The 19648-nt window shown below is 33.0% G+C and overlaps 1 protein-coding gene across 1 annotated transcript in view; it reads left to right on the top strand.

Moving 5' to 3' along the window:
* Positions 1-19648, top strand: part of LOC133807292 (N-glycosylase/DNA lyase OGG1) — a 77119-nt gene that overhangs the window by 10407 nt on the left and 47064 nt on the right. The gene's annotated exons all lie outside the window — the stretch shown is intronic.

The following is a 19648-nucleotide window of genomic DNA, read 5'->3' as shown; positions in this document are numbered from 1 at the left end:
AAATTCTCTTACATTGACTCCTATTCTCATTTCCTCTCATTTATTATGCATTTATTTTACTAAATTTCTTGCCAAACTTAATCTTTGGACACTATTTGGCAGCTACCCAATTGTTTTAATTGTTTCTCGAAATATTAATAGTTCTTTTTTTGCTCGTAAATATCATCAAGATGAAATTATGTATCAATAGTAAGCATCGATTGAGATTTGATTTTTGGTTACTATTTGTTTTTCTTTTCGTAACAAAATATGGGAATTTGGTTGATGAGATGGCATATTTGGGGAATCTTTTTTTTTTTTGTGTGTGTGTTCTTTTGAATATTAAAATATGTTACACAAAACCTCTAGCCGTTATTCATAGAAAATGTTAGGTTGGACTTTCAGAGCTTATGTAGTATGGCTTTAAGCATAGGCCCAATTCATGACAATGAGTGGTAATTGAACTAGGCCCAAGCTGAACTCATTCTAGGGCCAATTTGGTATAGCTGTTATACGAGGAAAAATACTTCGGAAAAAGTAACTGCAGCTGTGTAGTGTGGAAAATTTATTCAGTGTTTGGTAAATTACCGATTTTAAAATGTCGTGAGTTGGAAAGTTATACCAAGGTGTCATATTTATTTTATTTTATTAAAATAAATTCATATATTTAAATTAAATATGATTTTGTCAAAATATCGTTAATGTAATCATAAACAAAAATATTATATTATATAATATATACATATTATTGTGTATATATATTATAACTAGTCGATGTAGCTAAGATTCGAATGATAATGACCATGGTATTATAATCTTGTTCACGATATAAGCACAAATATGTAAAACTTAAGTTATCTCAAAAACTTTTTATGTCTTTAATTATTTTTCTTTCTTTTTTAAAACATAAAATTGATATGTTTTTAATAAATTATAATTTAAGAATACTATGAGATACAAAAATAATGTTATAGTGAATAATAAACTATATATTTAAAATAATATATAATAAATATATATTATACAAATAATTTTTGAGCAAAAATAATATTTAAAAATTAAATATTGTTTATTTTATTATAATACTAATTTATTTTAAATATTTTTATTTTGAGTAATATATTGCAAAGTTTTTTCAAAATATTAATTTTATAAAAAAACAAAGATTTAACTTCTTACTATAACTTTTGTATAAATGATTCAAGAAGTTATTTTCTAACTGTTTACCAAACACCATTATTACACAACTTTTTCAAAAAACAATTTTTAACTTTTTAAAAGTTGTCTCAAACGGGTCTTAGTCACTAAGGGACTTTGTAACACCCTCTTAATCTAGGACTGCTACACTGTGTAATTTAAATTATGTTTAACTCGCTAAACGAGTCATTTGAGTTTAAATCGTGTAATTAAAACTAACCACAGGTTTAGGTACTAAAAATTTCAGTCTAAAATAAACCATTTCATTAAAAAGTTTGACTACAATAGGATCCCATCGTAGATTAAAACGGTTACAAAGCCCCAAAAATGAATACAAAAGCCACCTAGGCAGCAAAATCAGGGTCCAACCCTAGTTCTACTGATAGCCTCGGTCGTGGCGGACGAGCAGGCTGCATATGTACATTATGCCCCTGAAGCTCTCTAACTCATGGTTGGTCCAGCTTTTCTTTTCCTTTACCTGCACCATTTAGCACTTGTGAGCCAACGCTCAGCAAGAAAACATAAACATGCTTATAAGCAGTACATTATCAGATCGCATAATCATAACTAGCATGCCAGCAGTAATAACCCTGCTCATGCATGCAATTCATTCCTATAAGTGACTATAGAGTTACACTAGGGATTTAATGCCTATCCCTCACATAACTAGTCTTTGAGTTGGCCAAGCGGGTTTGATGCTTCACATTCTCGACGACCCTAGGGGTGTTCAAGTGTGTGTCTCGCTTCTAGGTCAGCTTAACCCTATCGGCCAGCATTCTGCACGCTATTACCGCCCTCGACTTCTAAGTTGAGCCTTTAACTCTCGACTCATAAGTCGAGTCTTAACCTTTGGCTGATAAGTCAAGTCTTAACCATCGACTGATAAGTCGAGTCTTTATCTTCGACTGATGAGTCGAGTCTTTATCTTCGACTGATTAGTCGAGTCTTAACCTTTGACTGATAAGTCGAGTCTTAACCTTCAGCTAATAAGTCGAGTCTTAACCTTTGACTGATGAGTCAAGTCTTAACATCTAACTATACCTTTGACTATTAAGCCAAGCCTTTCATCAGATAACATAGATAGACCTTCAGCTTATAACCTGAGCTTCCCCAGTCAGATATACAACTCAACAGTTATTGCATAACATAAGTAAACACAACACATTCAATATGTTTAATAAAACATTCTCAACATAACATTAATTTTGTACTATAATTGGGTCGAGCCCTAAACGCAAACCGGGTGCAGTTTTCTTACCTCAGGTCTGAGTATAGCGTAATAATAAGAATGACCCTCAATCACGATTCTGATTCTGAGCTCCTAATGATAACGTAGTCATAACCATAATATAAAATCCCATAAATAACGAGCAAATAAAGGCTTTCGGACTGAGCCCTAGCCTCTGGGACATCGAATTCTACTAAACTGGGTAGCAGGATCGATCCCGAGCCCTTAGGGTTGAGTTCCTGCACTCAAAACCCTTGAGCGTCGCGGCCCCAAGCATCTGAGCTGCAGACCGCCCAAGTCAGAGGCCACAACCTCTCTTCTCACTAAACACGCGTCCCAATGCGACCTCGCAACAGGAACCGCCCCTGACCTCTGGGTTCAAGAGGGCTACGGCACCCCAAGAACTGGGTCGCGGCCCGACCCTATGAACCCAGAATTCCCTGTTTTCTCTTCAGCCAAACTTAACCAAAAACTACCCCAAATCAATTCTAGAACCATAATTCAATCCCCAAAACAGATTCAACACATTACCAGCATCAAAACCTAAGCTTATCTCACTCAAAAACCTCCACCCAATCTCTAATCCAATACCTTACCTCAAGCTCAAGAACACTATAAAAACAGGGCGAAATTCACTTAAAACAAGAATTAAAGCTTACCTCAGCTGTGATTATGTCCTCTTATCTGCAACTAATCAAGCCTCAAAGTCAAGCCTTCAATTTCCCATGTGTACAACCTTTAATCCCTTTAGTTCCTCAATAAATCCTCCAAAAACTGAGAGAGAGTGCGAGAGAGAGAAAGAGTTGGTTGGGAGAGAGCTGGTGAGAGTGTTATTCTGAGTGTTTTGTTTTGTGTGTGGTTTACTTAAGGTTCAAGTAACCTTAAGTTAATACAAAAAACGTCCCCGATGGCAAAATGATCAAAATCCCTGATATCCTATCATATTCTCACTAACTCTAAATATATCATCAAATATTCATTCTTGTTACCTGATAACCTGGTAAGGTACCGATTACCCAAAATACCCATTGACTCACCCTGAGTCGGGTATTGGGTCCCATAGTGACTTTCCTGCTAACTTGCTCCCTAGGATCGTCTCGTGTCGAGTAACACAAATATATCCACATAATAATGAGTCTCACACATAACACATGTATGCCAAATATACACCTAACATGCCAAATTACGAAAATTGCTATTTTAATAAGAAACGGGTCCACATGCATATTTAATACACATGAACATACATATATAGTCATATTATCAAGTAACCCACATAATCACATAATTGCTTGCATACACATCACAAATATCTATAATTCTCATAGATTGTCATCCTTACCCCCTAATAAAGGCCCTAAGCCTTATTAGGTAATTTGAGACAAATGGTCTAAATTTCAACAAATTCCCAAGTTTAGTTTTACAAAAATATCTCATATTTCAAAAAGTTAATCATCATGATATCATATTTTTATCTTGTACTTTCAAATATCTCAAAAGATTTTGGGCATGCATTTGTGTGTAGTGTAATGCATAATAGTCATATTTTATTGGTGCTTTATTAGTTTACGTACTAAAAACTATTTAGTGGCATCCTCACTTCTTCAAATTTTCAAAGCCACTATTATGGAAGAACATACTCAAAATGCCATAATGTGAGCTGAGTTGTCATGCATTCTCTTTAGTTACATATGTTGAATTTTATGTTATGATTAGCCAAAGTGAACTTGAAAAATCCCAAGTTAGTGAGCTAGTACATAGTATATTTTTGCATTACAAATTAATTCTTAATATATATATATATATATATTAGCTGTACTTTAGATTGATTATTCATTGCACAATCTCTAATATCTAGTTTTTGAAAGGTTTCATCATGAATGTTAACAATAAGTCCAAATATTTTCAATATTTAAAAATAAAAACCTTATCTCAAAAATAAAAAATAATTAACTTTCTACACCATGCCTGACAAAAATCATCCTATATAATTTTTTTTTTTTTAGCATTTAACATCCCCACTAAAATCCCTAAATAAGTATTCAATATATATATTTATAATAAAGATTTTTTAGATATATAAAGATATTTAATGTTTTGATAACAAAACGAAAATATAATCTAGAAACAATAGCTTATTTATATTGAAGATAATATCTAGGTAGAATATAATCTAGAAACACTTTCATAGCAAATCTATATTTACTATAAAATATACATTTTAAATAAAATTAGGTAGAATTTATATAGATTGACTAATAATATTGTGATGATATCTATATTACTTTATGGGTGAATAACATAATTTAATAAATGGAAATTTGTAGCAAAAATTATTAAATAGTTTGAAAAGTTGCACTTAAGTCACTAAGTAGTTTCTTTTGTTGCAATAGTCAATAAATAGGGTGAAAAGTTACACTTAAACCATTAAATACATTTTTTGGTAGCAAAAGATAATAAGTAATTTGAAATATTACATTTAAGCACTAAGTAGTTTTTTTAGTTGCAAAAGTCATATTTTATGCTAATTTTATCTCAATTTTAATTAATTAATAAAAACATAAAAATATATAATTTTAACAATGAAAAATTATTTGAAATTTATTTTACAAATAAAAAGTTATAACATGAAAAATGATTTAATTTTAAATAAACTAAGTTTTAAGTCAATTTAAGTTGTATTATTTTCTAAAATTTAACTTAACTAATATTGAATGATATTTTTATATTAGAAATTTTAAAATTATTTTTTATTTTTAAAAGAGATCCCATTTATTATATTGATGTTATGAATATATATATATATTTTAGACATTTATTGATTAATTAAAATTAAAATTAAATTTGTGTAAAATGTAACTTTTGTAACAAAAATAATTATTTAATGACTTCATTAAAATATTTTAGACTATATACTGACTTTTGTCGCAAAAAAAAACTACTTAATGACTTAAGTGCAATATTTCAGACAACTTCCTAACTTTTTCCACACAAAAAATACTTAATGATTTAAGTGCAATCTTTTGAACTACTTAATGAATTTTACCGCAAATTTCTCTTTGATAAACTCTATTATGTCTCTTTGATAAACTCTATTATGTCTATGCAAGATGGAGCTCTGAACAACATTTTTGAGATATGAATACTCTTTTTTGTTAGAAAAAGTATGTTAATATTACATATTAAGCTATCAACTTTCTTTTGAAAATTCACTTGAAACCTAAAAGTTTAGGTTTTAGTGGAAGATCCACAAGTTTGGATTTTGCAAAATAGTTAGAATCGATTTCAAACTTTCTAGACTTTTTCCACATAAAACCATTATTAGAATTCACAATTTTTTTTTTTCAAAATTCAAGCTTTACCTTCAAACATAAATATTTTTAAAAGATTTTTCTCTCACTGCTCATTTTAAACATCTTCATTTTGGTCATAAATATATTTATGAATAGTCTCAAGTGCTCATTTAGAAGTAGATTGCTCTTTTGTTTGTAAGGGAATATATTTTCACAGAATGATGCATTATTTGCCTCTATTATTGTGTTCTTGAGTATATCCACAATATTATATTTATACACAAGTAATTGATACGCATTATTATTTTGTGCAAAGTTGATGTAAATACAAAGACAATTTTCAGAATAATTTTCACCTTTTTAAGTGGTGGTATCATCACTTTATCAAGACATTTCACATTTATAGGTAATTGTAAGATGACTTTCTTTCTCAAGTTATAAGAATAGCTTAATTATCCCCATACTTAGCCAAAAGTAATCAACATTGTATTCATCATTTCTTTTTATATACGACTTTTTTTGCTCAGTTACACTAACAAAATAAGTCGAACGAAGTGTTGAAATTTCATGTATAATCTCATACTATAAGTACAAAATTTCAACAAAAGGGTATTTATACTTACCACTTCGGTCGCTCCTCAACCCTTTTATTTTCTTGTCAAGTTGGTTTACAACTTCATTTTCTTTAAAGAACAAATTTCTCTACACCCAATCAAAATATGTAAAATATGCACAGTTACACATTGCAACTTGAGACAAAGATAAACACTTAAATCATAAAATTGTCCCTAATATAGGTAACAAAAAAGAAAGATTGCTTTAACCCTATAAAAGTGAAATATAAAAAGTTTGGTTAGTTCTCCATGTAAAGTATAAATTAAGTTATCTTAAAGTAAAGATGAAAAATAATAATGGGTCCCAATGTACATATAGGTACATATAGCCTATAAAAATTAAACTACTCAAACTAGTGTTCTTGGGATGTGATGGCCTTCTCAACCAAGGCCAGTCAATAAAATAGATATATTTTGTGGGCAATCTAATCTATGAGAATCTATAGAAGAAGAAGAAAAAAAAAATGGTATTCCCATGTGCCTGTCATCTTCATTAAAAAAATTATAATTTCAGTGTGAAAACTGAATGTTTGCACTTTCATTAAAAAAATTATAATGAAAGTATTTGTCCATGTCAATAATATAATATTTATAAAAAACATAAAAAATTTCTCCAAGTATTACTACTCCAAATAAAACTACTCTGCATGGGATAAATTTTACTCAGGGCCACTTCTTTTCTAGTAGAGTTTATTCAACCCTAATGTTACTTCACCAACAACCAAAATCAAGTATTGATTTTAAATATGTTTAAATAAAAATCCATCATTCTTAATTTGAAATATTATTTAGTTTTCCTTTTATATTTATAAATTTATACATATATAATATAGACTTTGAATGGTAGTGTTATATTTTTTATTATTATTATTTAAAATTAATTTATATTTTTGTCTTCGTGTATAAATAATTTTAATATGTATGAATTTTTTATTTTCTGTTAGAGACAATGTTATTGCCTCAATGGAAAATAAGAACTATTACAACTCTAAGCAAAAGAATACAAAAGACAAGATGATGATTAAATGAGTTTACAACTCTATGACAAAAATTACAAATAAACTAGAAATAGTAAAGCAAAGTATGTAGAAGGAAATAGAAGAAAGATAACAAGATGAACAATAGAAGAAATAATAAACAACCAGAACAATGAATAAATTACTCTCACTTACACAACCAAAGTGAAGAGTATTGTGGATCACCAACTTGAACAATGTTTACAACCTTTGTCCAAAAGTTTATTTCCCCTATCTCAAGCACTAATGAATTTTCTCAATATTGAAAATAGCTCTCTGGAATAATCAAATCTTTTGGTGTATTTCTAGCTAAGTGCTATAGTGGATAGAAATAATGTTGTTTTACAAGTGAGCAATGAGCTCCTATTTATAGAGTTTTGAGTAGAGGTGGCAATTTGGGTCACGACGTGATGACATGGCACGACATGACACGATTAAAGTAAACACGAACACGACACGTTTAATAATCATGTCATGTTCGTGTTTACCTTAATCATGTCATGTCATAATCGTGTCAGACACGATAACACGAATAATTTGCATATGTTTTATGATTTTTTTTCATATAGTTATGATTAATCGTGTCATAATCGTGTTATCGTGTCGTGTTGACCCGTTTAATAATCATGTCATGTTCGTATTTTTGACACGTTTAATAATCGTGTCGTGTTCGTGTTTACCTTAATCGTGTCGTGTCATAATCATGTCGACACGAATCTGACACGTTTACACAAATTGTCAGCCCTAGTTTTGAGACACTCTTTGAATTTCAAATTCCACCAACCCTCATAGCTGTTACCAATGTTTAATTTGATGTTTATGAAATTGAAAAAGAGTTTATGGAGTTACATGAGTTGTTAGAACTGTTCAAAGTGAAAAAAAAAGAGTATAAAATTGGTTGCACACGTCTCTGGTTGCGGCTACCAGCATTCCTGGCCACGACCGTGTGCATCTGTCCACCAGGTCACAGCCAGGGACACTGGTGGCCGTGGCCACAGGCCAATTTTCAGCATATCACTTTTGTGTTTTTTTCCAAACAACTCTATACTCTTCCCACATAACTTTGTAACCACCAAACACATTATGAGGGTTAAAACATGTCTCCAACAGTCATATCACTAACGACTTTGATCAATTCAAATAAAAAATGTGTAACATAAAATCTGCACATTATTGTGTGATATTTTTGAGTTACAAATTTGCAACTGATTTTGTAACTCCAAAATATGTTACATTTGGGTACACATACATGTGTCCAATTTGGTAACTCTTAATTATATGTTACAAGGTGTGACAAATCACATTTTGTCACATTATTTAATCTAATATTATATTTTATGAAAGATGAAGCTCTTCAAAGTTGGATTTCGAAGAAAAGTTATATGTTCAAGGGGAAGCTGCAGCATAATGCAGAAGAATGTTTGAGGTTGCTTTACAATTATACAGGTAGAATGTGTGGCTTTATTGGTGGTGTTGGATTGAGTTTTTCGTTTGGTCTCCTTTGGACTGCGTTAAATCTGATTATTTAGCAGCTACAACTACTCTTTCTAAGAGATTTTCCTCTTCTAGTGACTTAAGATTTGTGTTATAGAATATTAATATTGTAAATTTGTTGTCTAATTTTTTTGAAATTGTCCATAATTCATGTACATCGTATGATCAATAAGGTTGATCATGGATTCGGAGTACATGCTCTTAGAGTGGATAGTACGACTAGAAAATTTATTTTCCTTTTTTCAAGCTGCATTAGTCTTATAAAATTTCGTTGTATATTTTATATATACATAATCATTTGCCTATATATGGAGGATTGTTCTCCCAATATAGCAATACTTACTCTTATGACCAGGTTACGTATCTATATGCTAATATTAAGGGGGCTTCCTTCAATAATATATATATATTTTTTAAATGTTATTATTAGTTCCTAACAAAATTTAATAATTGGTAAAAAAAAATGCAATAAGAATCAGGCTATAATAATATTTATAACATGTTTTTCAGCTCTTGTATTGTTAATGAGTAATTGTAGAAACAATTGTTGTATTTGAATGATTTTTTTAATCAATTAATGTGGAAGATAAGAACGAGTATTTGGAAGAATAAATAATAAAATAAATCGTAATATTAATTTAAGAAGAACATAAAAAATGTGTGTGGGTGGTATGGAATAAGAATACGTAAGTGGTGACATGAAATTGAAAATGAATGTGAGAGTGAGTGAGTGAGAGAATTTGAGAAGAAAAGAAAGGCAATAACGTACCTCCACACCCCTTCATCATAATATCTGTACGCACGTGAGAATAACATGTCTCTCTCTGATTGATTACTATTTGACATATCAACTGTCAAACTGATTTTTTTTTCAGGGTTATATCTGTCTTTTTCCATAACTCATACATAATTGTTGTATGTGTGTAGTTGTTGCGTGTAAGTAAAAAATTTGACGGTAAAACTAATCACTATTACAGATTTGGTATGGTCTTAGGAAAGCCCCTCGGAGAACGTTTTCGTTGTCGTGAGAGTAACATGGCAATCACGTGATTGTACCTGATTGGTCTAATTAATTTTTAGTTTTAATTATTTAATTAATTTAAAATAATAAAATTTCAATCAATTAATTAAAATTTAATGTAAAACCTATTAAAAAAAACTTAAAATTTAACTAATTAAAAATTCCCCCCGACTATTCATCTTCAATCTTCTCATTTCCCTTGACAGATCAATCTCCATCTCCCATGACCTTAGAACCTATAGATTGGATCAGATTGAACCTAGAATCTCATTACCATCCTCCATTTCCAGCTTGTCATGAGTACTCGGCAAAGAGGTGTCGAACTAGAAGAACCAAAAAAAAAAATGTGAAACTCAATGGTGAACCAAAAGCTCAACGCGATGCTACTGTTGAAGTCGACCAAGAGATTCCATGGTGTCGAACACATCTACCTCGTCGTCCCATGCATGGACCCCGTTCACCTCTCTTCTCATTTTTCCCAAATCGCTAATTTAGACCTAGTTCCTCTCCTTGTCGACGTCGTCCCCAGTTGCCATCGACTTTGAGCGTCCCTAGCTTCGTTGTCGATCTCATTCAAGGCGTCATTGTTGAGAGGTTGAGATTGAAGATGTAGTCAATTTGGGGAAGAGGGAGAGGTTGAAGATGACTTTTTTTTATTTTAGATTTGGTTAAATAAGTTCTTACTTTTTTTTTGTTTTACAAGTTTTATTTTTTATTGAGATTTTTAATTTATTGAATGATTTATTATTTTAAATTAATTATATTTTTAGAAATGATTTTTTATATTTTTAATAAATTAAAAATTAATTTGGCCAATTAGGTGCAACCACGTGGCTGCCACATAAGTCCTTGGTCAGACTTTACAGTCAAGGACCTACAGCTACACCAAATCAGTAACGATAAATAATTTTCCCACCAAAAATTTTACTTAAGTATTTAAGTGTAATAAATCGAACTACATAAATATTTATGCCACAAATTGCCATTTTTAAAGTATTACTATAGTGTATTGGGTTGTGTTTTATTATTTGTTATTTGTTATTTATTATTATTGTTGACGCGATTTTTCGCCAACAGTATATTAAGAAATAAAATTGGTAGATTAGTGCTTGATAGTAAACCGCAATGAAAATAACAAGAACTCGCTCAAAAGCACAGAACTTTTACGTGGTTCAGTGGTTAAAATCCACCTAATCCACGAGTCAATATTATTAATGTTTTTCTCTCTATTTTGGCAGAGTTTTGGTATCTCAAAATATGGTCCCCTTCCCTGTCCAATATTCCCAGTATTTATAAGGGAATTTCATGGAAAGGTTTGGGTAACCGTGTAAATAAATCGCGTAATTATATATGGTATATAATTAATACAAATTATTCCCATTTACATTGGGATATGATTTGGTAAAAGAATAAACATGATCCTGCTATCTCGGGTAATAAATAATATAAATATGATATGGCCTGGTCATTAATGAGCGTATAAAGAATTCTCGAGTCTCTTGGGATCCTTCAGCATAGTTATATCAAGGTCCTCACGAGCTGAATGTCTCACTCGAGCTCGTGCTTGACAGGACTCCGAGCTTGTAGTAAGTCTAGGACGCTTAATATTGGGTCTGACCATCATGAGTCTCGACCTGTTCGCATGGTAAATAACTATATTTTACTGGGTTATCTTTCCACGTATTCAACTGCCAGCTGTACCCGAGCTGAGCAAGTGAACTCGTGCTAAGTTTAGGGTACAACAATTATTATTATTATTATTGCAACTTTTGTGATTTTTTTTATTTAATTAAAAACATAGAAAATTTTCCTATTATAATATCATTTTTTTTTGTTAAAAATTATAACATCAATTTAAAAAAAAAAAAAAAAAAACTTATACAATTTTATATATGGGATATTGACGGCATAAATACTTAATTTCACGCTTTTGTTGTTGTAATGTCCCAAATTACCTAATAAGGCTTAGGGCCTTGATTAGAGGGCCAGGATGACAATTTATGGAAATTATATGTTTATGTGATATATATGTGTGTAAGTATATGATTATGTGAGTTATATCATAATATGACTATATATGCATGTTTAAGTGTATTAAATATGCATGTGGGCCCGTTTCTTATTAGAATGGAAATTTTAGCAATTTTGGCTCGTTGAGGGCATAATTGTATATATGTGCATATATGTGATACATGTGAGAGAAGACATTATTAAGTGGGTTTATTTGGGTTACTCAGCACGAGACGATCCTAGGGAGCAAGTTAGCGGAAAAGTCACAATGGGACTCAATACCCGACTCAGGGCGAGTCAAGGGGTATTTTGGACATCTAGTGCATTACTGGGTTATTGGGTAAAGGGAATAAATATTCGAGGATATATTTGGAGTTAGTGAGATTAGGATGGAATATCGGGGATTTTGACCATTTTGCCCTCGGGGACGTTTTTGGTACCCCGAGCCTCGGGATTTGCTTAAGGTTACTTCAACCTTAAGTAAACCACACAAAGGAAAAAAATACAAAACACTCAGCTCTCTCTTGCTCTCCCAACCGACTCTCTCAACTTTGGTGTGAATTTATTGAGAAAACTAAGGGAATTGAAGGCTTGGGTTAGGATTTGGATTTGTTGTAGCTAGGAGGTCATTAAACACAGCTGAGGTAAAGCTTTAATCCATGTTTTAATTTAATTTTTGTAATGATTTTTCTAGAGTTCTTGGAGTGTTCTTGAGCTTTGTGGCTCAAGGTGTAGATTTTGTATTTTGGTAGAATTTTGGTTGAACTTAATGTTGGGTTTTGTTGCTGGTATCATGTTGATGTTATTTCGAGGATTGAATTATGGTTCTATGAATTATTTGGGAGAATTTTGGTGGGTTTTTGGCTGAGGAAAAACAAGGGGATTAGGGGTTCGTAGGGTCGGGCTGCGACCCTATTCTTGGGGTGCCGCGACCCATGTGAACCCAAGGCCAGGTGGGGCTTCTGTTTCGGAGGCGCGCCGCAACCTTTAGGGGCAAGTCGTTGCCCGCGTCTTGTTTCCAGACAGGAGGGGCTTTCTATTCTAGGAGTTACATCGCGACCCTTAGTGTAATGCCCCAAATTTCCTAATAAGGTTTAGGACCTTGATTAGGAGGCTGGAAGGGCCATAATTGATTTATTATGACATTTAATGATTATATGCATGTTTATGTGAATTATATTATTATATGATGATAAATGCATGCATATGGGTCTACATTTTATTATATGGGCATTTTGGTCACTTGGTCCGTTGAGGGCATGATTGTGTATTTTCGTGCATGTGGGTGAATTCTAAATAATACCACATTATATGTGGATCGGTTCGAGCCATTCGGCATGAGACGATCATGGAATGCAAGTTTTCGGTCTAATCATAACGGGATTAAGTTTGGGGCTCGGAGTGAGTCTCGGGGTAATTTGGTGATTAGAACGTTGCTGGGAATTAGAGGGTAACGAGATATGAATTATTGGTATTTAAGAATATTGAGAATAACAAGAATTGGTGGGTGTTAATTATAATTAATGAGATAGGCAGGAAAGGACGGTTTTACCCTTGGAAGTCTTTAGAAGGATTTAATTGACGTAGGGGCAATATGGTCATTTGGCAAAGGATATGTATCATTTAGAAGGCTGTGGAATTGTAAAAAACATAGCATCATTATCATCCTCATCTCCCCCTCCCGTCCATGTTCTTCTCTTCTTCTTCCTTTCAATTTTTGAGAGCCAATTTGAGGTAGCAAGCTAGGAAAGCAAGGCTTGAGGGCTTAGGACCTTGGTTCAATCATTGAAGGGGATCTAAGTCAAGCTTGAGGTAAGGAATTCAGCCATGAAAATCTTTGGTTTATACCCTGTTTTTCTAATAAGTTTTCAATTGAGGATTTTGATGTGTTAGTTGGGAATTAATGGAAGTTCTTGAGTTTGGTTGTTTGGGTTTTGATGAGGGTGTGATGTAGATGAGGTTTGGGGGTTGAATTTGATGTTTTGATGATGTTTAGGATTGGTTTTAAAGGGAAATCTCAGAGGAGAAGACCAGAATTTTCTCTGGTTTGCTGATGGCGCCCCAACGCTAGGCAGGGCAGATTCTGGGCTTCTCTGACTTTGGAGCAGCGCCCCAGCGCTAGTGAATTTTCCAGCAACCTATTTTTAGGGCTCAGGATGACTTTTAAGGCTCGGGGGTTGGTTTTTTTACCCCGTTTGGGTATATTAAGAGTTCTGAAAGTGCGGGATGGATCCCGAGAGTGTGGTTTTAGATTATAAACCATTTTATGATTTATTTTATTGTAGAGTCTAAGAACTTTACTTAGCTAGTTAGATAGTAGTAGTAATAGTAATAGCTAGTAGTAGTTGTAGTATGTTTATGACTGTGGATTTTGGTTCAAGCTGGGACTTAGTTGGAAACTCCTAATAATAGTTATGAATTTTATAAGTTTAACCTATAGATTAAGAATATTAATTATAACATAAGGTTTGATTAATATTGTTGGTTATTAATATGATAATTATTATAACCTAAGATTTAGATAGAGCTAATAAGAATATGACACTTGTCATGAGCATGGTTATTCCTAAGGTTTAGATAGAGCCAATAGGAATATGACACTTGTCATATGTATGATTATTAATGAATTATTATTTTAATGATAAAATAAGGGAAATATAAGACTTAGTCTTCACCAGAATTTGTTAGGAGCATGACATTTGTCACAATTTTATTTATTTGAGATTTAGATAATTAAATAGATTTTTCGTAATTTTAGGATACTATAACTTCCGACCTATTTTTGACCTATTTATGTTATGAGTTTCGAAAAATAGTATTTCTAGAAAGTTGTAGATAATTGAATTAGTTTTCTAACGATATAAAGAAAGTCTAAATCAGAGTCTTACAGCTCCAGATATGTTGATTGTACTACAGGAGAGTTTAGAGTTACGAGATTTAATAAGTTAGAAGTTAAGATTCTATTTGTTTTTATTATTTTTGTTTTAAAAAAATCAAGCTTTGACTCCTTAAATCTCTCTGAACAATTTGACCAAGTCCTAAGCCTTTGGCTAAAGGATATTCAAATATTTTCAATTAAATTCATTATTTTTATTCAAAGCCAAAAATAAGATTTTTATTCCTAGAACTCTATAAATAGGACCTAGCACCAAGCCTTTTCATTCATTATTCAAGCATTAATCAGAGCCTTCTAGATGCTAGTGAGACTATAGAGTGATAAACACTTGGGTTGGGGTTATAAGCTTAATAAACACTTGGGAAGTAAGGTTATAGTGTATTTCAGTTTCGAGGTATAGTACGGTCATAGAAGCATTCAAGGTATTCTTATTCTTAGTTCCTTTCAGTATTGTTTCATTAGTTTTATAGTCCTAACTCAGTCTTCTCTATTCTTGGTTAGGCATCTAAGTTCTTCGAACTTGAGGTTTCTTGTCGGTAAGAATATTCTCGGTGGTTTTTAGTTCATTCATCTCTTTCTTTTATAATACTCACCTCTATATTAATTGTTTTTAGGAGTGTTCCAAAATCCTGACTTTGTTCTCATCATCCTGGCATATTGGTAAGGAAAATAGGATAGTGGTATATGCTTATATGTTATGTTGATATGTTATGATAAGTTATGATAAAGTATGTTATGTTATGTTTTCTTATGTTTCATGGTTATGATTTACCCTACCTCAGATATTAGACAGGGGACGTAGATGGGTTATCATAAACCTACCATGTGATCTAACCTACCTCAGATATTAGAAAGGGGACGTAGATGGTTTATCACATGTTTTAATGAGGAAGGTTATGTTGGTGATTAGTCACCATGCACCTGTCCTGTTTAAGCTAGTGAAATGATCACTTATCTATAAAGCCCTGGTGACCCTATCGTCACATGGCTATTGGGAATAAACCCACCTTAGTGACTATTACAACTGTCACTCTTCTATTTAGGGCTAAAAGCCCTGGATGATTATTATGATCATTAATTGATGTGTTATACTCAACAATACGTGAATTCATTTGCCTGCTTGACTAGGGCTATATCTGTTAGGCGTGTGCCTTATGATTTGATGACATGTTATTACTGTTCATGAGCATATTGAGTTTTCTTGCTAGGCTTCGGCTCACGGGTGCTATGAGGTGCATGTAAAGGCAAAAGAAAGCTAGACCATCCTTGAGTTGGAGAGCTTAGGTGACGATGTGTACATATGCAGCTGCTCGACCACCACGGCCGAGGTTTGAAGAGGAACTAGGGTTAAACCTTGTTTTGCCGCTTAGATCGGCTGGTTGTAAATATTTTCTTGTAATAGACCTTTAAATTATATTTTTGGGATCCCAATGTATATATAAACATTCTAATAAAACGTTATATCTTAACCAAAATTTTTAATCCCTAAAATGCTAATCATACTTAGTTACACATTTTTGGCCAAATGACTCGATTAGCGAGTTTAGCACTGTTTACAAGGCACACTGTAACGGTCCCTGGAGTTGGGGCGTTACACTTAGGGTCAAGTCGCGGCCTGCCTGGGCATCTTTGGCCTCCTTAGGTCTTGAGTAACAGGAACTCAAACCTAAGGGCCCGGGATCGATTCTACTACCCGGTTTATTATAATTTGACGTCCCAGAGGCTAGGACTTGGTCTAGAAGCCTTTAATTTCTCGTTATTGACGGGATTATATATTATGGTTGTGACTAGGTTATCGCTAGGGGCTCAGAACCGGGAACATGCTTGAGGGTCGTTCTTATTATATTTTGCACTCGGACGTGAGGTAAGAAAACTGCACCCAATACGTGATATATGTGATTAGGGCTCGGGCTCCTGAGAATGAACGTGATTGAGTTATGTTTGTGCTTGTTGATTTAACATACTTGAATACTCCATTTCTGGCTAAGTGTTATATGATTGTTTGCATGGTCTGCATAGTTAGGGGTTGTGTAACGCCCTAATTTATCGTAGACTACCGAGAACACAGCGTTGGGTCATAATCGTAAATATTGCTATTTTATTTAATAAAAACTTAAAAAAAAATACATGGATCCATGGTTTTATAAAAAATAAAATACTTGTCTTTAACATAAAAATGAGCAACATTTAAATAAAACAAACTTTAAAATAAATAAATAAATAATTTGGCCCGCTTGATCTTGCTCGACTATATGGTCCCCAACGAATACATCACGAAGCTCTTAGGTCCCACTCGCCACCGGCCTTTCTATCCTTAATTTCCTGAAATAACAACATCATAAGGAGTGAGCTTCTAAGCCCAGTAAGAAAAATACAAACAATGGTTAGTCATATAATCAAACATAACATATATTCACCAAAGTCATACAAACACAAACATCTAGATCATATCATATCTTAAGTCATAATTCTAAATCATAAATCTAAGACATAGATCACAGGTCATACTCTAAGTCATAAGTCATAGGTCATAGGTCATAGATCATAAATCATATGTCATAAATCATAACTATAGGTCATATATCATAATCATAACTAAAAATAACAAGTCAGATATAATAAAAATATAAGTGCTTATACAGGGGTGGCAATTAAGCCCCGAACAAAAGTTTGTCATACACCGGACATAGGTCCGTCATAAAGTTTTGGCAACCGAACCTATCGGACATAAGTCCGTCATACATTATTGACACCTTAGGTCCAAACACACTTACTCCTTTATTGTACCTGAAATGTTAGGTCATACAAAACATAAGCTAGGTCATAAACAAAACTACCTGATTTTCCTTACTAAATTTAGGATATTGGAGACAAGTGCGGGATCGGAAACTCTAGAAACCAAATATTAAAAAAAAACATAAGTTCCCTAGAGAAAAGAAGATGAAGAGAAGTTCTAAACCAACGGAATAAAGACTTACCAAAAACCTTAAGTTTCAAAGAAATCGAGCACCTAACCAAACGTCATTATAACAAGTTAGGATTGAACTAAAAGAAAAGAATAAGAAGAATGGAAATGGACTAAACCTGAAGATTAAAAGTACCTTAGATAGCTTAGAGCTTTGATCTATACCTCAAACACTGAATCACACTATAGCTTACTTCTCAAGTGTTTAAAAGCTTAGATTTGAAAGCTTTAACCCTAAAATCCTAGTGTTTCTCTCTAGAACGAAAATAATAACTTGGAGGCTCTGAAAAATGTTTGAAAGATGATGAAAATGGCTGAGTGAAATGTGTTATTTAACAAGTCCAAGCTGGTGAGGGCTGTTTCTAGCTTCTGATTCCACAGAATTTCAAAAATGGCCACTAGAGCCGATATATTGCCCCTATAGGCGATATATTGCCTGTACTATATTCCCGAGGGTCTGAGGTTTCGTTCATGCAAAGTCGACGTACTTTTCCGTAAAAGCATAAGCAATATATTGACCTTTATAGCTGTGATATATCGGCTTATGCTGATGTACTAAACCACGTTTTTGCACATTTTCAACACACTTAAAGTTTTTTAAACCACTTTGACTGTGTAATACGAGATCCTAGCATCTGAGGGAAGATTCTAGACTTCCTAGACTTATTATTGATTATTTTGCTCATCTAAAACCTTAATTCTTTAATAAACATACATGTGACAAATGTCACATTTTTAATTATTCTATCTAAACGTTAGGTCATAATAAATAATATTTCTAGGACCATCTACATTAATCAAACCTTATGATAAAATTAATATTTCTAAGCTATAGGCTAAACTTATAAAATCCATAACAAGCTTTACGAGTTTTCTGACTAATTCCCGATGTTGACCCTAGATTTGGGCAACTGACACGAAATCAAAATACGCTTGACGTGTATGAATGCGTTGAAAAGAATGTGATGACGAAAATAATAAGAACACGATATTTTATAGTGGTTCGGCCCCAGGATCTGGTAATGACCTACGTCCACTTAGATTGTTATTAGATTGAGATTCAAAGGAGTGATCAAAGAACTAGGGTTCAATGAGTTTCACTAACCTCTGATGAAAAATACAAGTATTCTAGTGTCTTTTTCTCTAATCTCAAAGCTCAAGATACAAAAAATCAAATTTGGATCGGATCCCTTTCTCTGAGCCCTTCTTTTCTATTTATAAGCTCAGAGAAAGTTTACATTAATTGTTACAGATATCATTTCCTAAACAATCGGATATTCAGGAAATCATGGGAGAAAATCTCGGATTCTATCATAACTGCTTAAGATCTTTTCCGCATATAATGTGCGTACGACCAGGCTGGTCATATGAAGAAACCGATCGTATGATACGGGATGCTTTCCTGGTCGATAGTCGAACACAAATTCTTCCAGGTGTCAGCCACGTGTAATTAATGCTTGCCATGTCATTCACTTCTGATTTTTGGGATAACATTTGCCCCCCAAGTTTGTTTGTTGCGACCAACAATGAAGAAACTTAAGGGAACAACCGTTCATATCCCCACGATGTTTGTCAGAACTCTCGTGTGTTCTTGGAAACCGTGACATAATTATGTCTAATCAAGCCTTTTCAGTTTCCAAAAACGCAATTTTGACGGCTTGTCCACTTCCCAACGTTTCGAAAGTGGGAAGTGATGATTACCGTCTTTTGGCTGTCCCTTCGCTCCTTATAAGTAGGTTTTTCTTCTCTTTCAAGAAATTTTTACCCATCAACTTTGCTAAAATCTTCAAGAACTCGCACCAGTGTTCAGAGCTTCGAAAACTAGTCCGACGTCGTGTCGCAGGTCTTCCGATTCAAGTTTTCATCTTTCTCCGAATCCTCATTTTACCCAGGTAAGAATTTTGTTTCTTTAAGCTCTGTATTACGCCATGCATG

The sequence above is a fragment of the Humulus lupulus genome, chromosome X (genome assembly GCF_963169125.1).
Source record: "Humulus lupulus chromosome X, drHumLupu1.1, whole genome shotgun sequence".
NCBI classification, from domain to species: Eukaryota; Viridiplantae; Streptophyta; class Magnoliopsida; order Rosales; family Cannabaceae; genus Humulus; species Humulus lupulus.
This window is presented reverse-complemented; position numbering and strand designations above follow the sequence as displayed.